We start from the raw sequence: 2,066 nt of genomic DNA, 5'->3' as shown, positions 1-2,066 counted from the left end.
GTCCTCTGTTCGAAATCCGATATTGTTTTTATTTATTTTATTGTATTTATTCTTTTACCCATATCCGTGAAAAGTTACTACATGAATGGTTCTTATGAATTTAGGGGATAAAAGAGCTTTATATTAATTGTAAACTTACGTCTGTGTTTCATAATGAGTGTCATGCATTTATTGCATAATATGTCTGCACGGTATTTTCATGATTACAAACTTTTCAAATTCTCATATTCTTTTGATCCATTCTCATATCAATTCTTAGTCTACAGGAAGATTCCGCACATTCCATTGGATGATACCGATCGTAGATACATTTGAAACATTGAAATTCCGAATATCAGGAGAATCAAATTGTAATTAAATCAATACCATTAGCTGCTGAAGGCGTTGATAGTTGATATTCACAAACGGGGACAGTTGAAAATGTGTGCCTCAACCAGTACTCGAACCCGGGATCTCCTGCTTACTAGGCAGATGCTCTATCCATCTGAGCCACCGAGGGCAGGGATAGTGCCACTGCACGGACGCTCCCCGTGAGATCCCCTTTCTCAACTATTAGTCCACACACTACATTCGTAGAGCCCCTGCCATTATACCCATTACTTGCGGCAGACAATCCACCGAGTCCCGTAAGAGTTCAGGCAATTCGTGTGCATCCGCACTGAAGAAGATCATCAGCCAGTTAGCTTTAACATGTCCGAAAGAACAAATGCCACTGGTGATCGTGCAGCTCTCTAGAATGATATTATAATTAAATCAATACCATTAGCTGCTGAGAGGCGTTGATATACACCAACGGGTACAGTTGAAAATGTATGCCCCGAACGGGTCTCGAACCCGGGACTCCTGCTTGCATGGCAGACGCTCTACCCATCTGAGCCTGCAAGGGCAGAGAGAGTAGTGTGCCTGCAGGGACTTATCGCTGGCACACTCTCCGTGAGAACTACAATCTCAGCTTATGGTCCACACAATACATTCGTAGGGTCCCTGCCATTATACCTAATACTCGCGGCAGTCAATCTACCGACTCCCGTAAGAGTTCGGGCAATCTGAGTGCATCCGCACTGAAGAAAATCATTGGCCGGTAAGCCTTATCTATATACAGATGGTATCTGTTAGTAAAGCTAAGTCTATGGCATTTTGGGGAAATATTTAATAAGATGTAAGGTAGCAGTTAATGCAAAAACTATTGAATACGTGAAATATTTTAACTATCTCAGGTGTAAAATACTGTATGGCTAAGAAGAAGATTTAGAAGTACCTGCGGAACAATTAACGAAACTTTAAAGGAATAAACATGACTGGAATTTCATTAAAAAAATGGTCACATTGCAAACCCATTTATGTGGCAGTGAATCTTGGGTTTGGAATATCTTAGACCGATGAAGGGTTGTAAAATACGAAATGGAGATATCAGAAAGGAGTTAAAATTTTGGAGTGTGAAAGAAAAATTTGATGAAATGCAAAGAGCATTTACAAAGAACAAATCCAGAGAGACTACCACGTCGGATAAGGGATTTTAAAATCAAAGAATAAAGGATCCTGTTAGACAGATAACAAAAATTCTAACTTAACAGACCGCAGTTAGGTTAATAGATGAAGTGCAGAAGAGGAGAAGAAGAAGACAAGTAATTTCGCAAAAGAAATAAATTTTAATCATCGTACGCTATAAGCATGGAAATAATGAGGTATCGGTTTTGTAGCCCTTTAACGCGTTCACTGTGTATCGTTACCGGTTTCCGTCAGTGTGTAATTTATAAACACATTCAATTCCTGTACTACAGTCTGAGTGGAATATTTGCAGCCGAATCCTCGCGTCATTTTTCCGTTATACCGTTGAATCCATTCCACCGATTCGCGAATGCAATGGCGCCTTTCCTCGCGCGACTGCAAATTAACAGACTCGCTGCGCCGTTCCGCAGCTGCAGCGCCGCAGCCGGCGAGCGGGCCGGGATGAGTAAACATCGCGCCGGCCGGCCGCGTGCAACTTAATTAAGTCCCGAGCGACGGCCGCCTGCAACATACCTGCTCCGTTTATTAGCCGCCGGATCGGTCTAAGTTAATTAGAA

The 2,066-nt window shown here is 42.0% G+C and overlaps 1 non-coding gene across 1 annotated transcript; it reads right to left on the bottom strand.

Moving 5' to 3' along the window:
- Window positions 1-425: 425 nt before the first annotated feature.
- Trnat-agu (transfer RNA threonine (anticodon AGU)) lies at window positions 426-500 on the bottom strand. Its single transcript has one exon. It is a non-coding gene; the product is annotated as a tRNA-Thr (tRNA).
- Between the last annotated feature and the right edge of the window lie 1,566 nt (window positions 501-2,066).

Source organism: Schistocerca nitens, chromosome 5, assembly GCF_023898315.1.
Source record: "Schistocerca nitens isolate TAMUIC-IGC-003100 chromosome 5, iqSchNite1.1, whole genome shotgun sequence".
NCBI classification, from domain to species: domain Eukaryota; kingdom Metazoa; phylum Arthropoda; class Insecta; order Orthoptera; family Acrididae; genus Schistocerca; species Schistocerca nitens.
The sequence above is the reverse complement of the archived record's forward strand: the minus strand, read 5'-3'. Positions and strand labels throughout refer to the sequence as shown.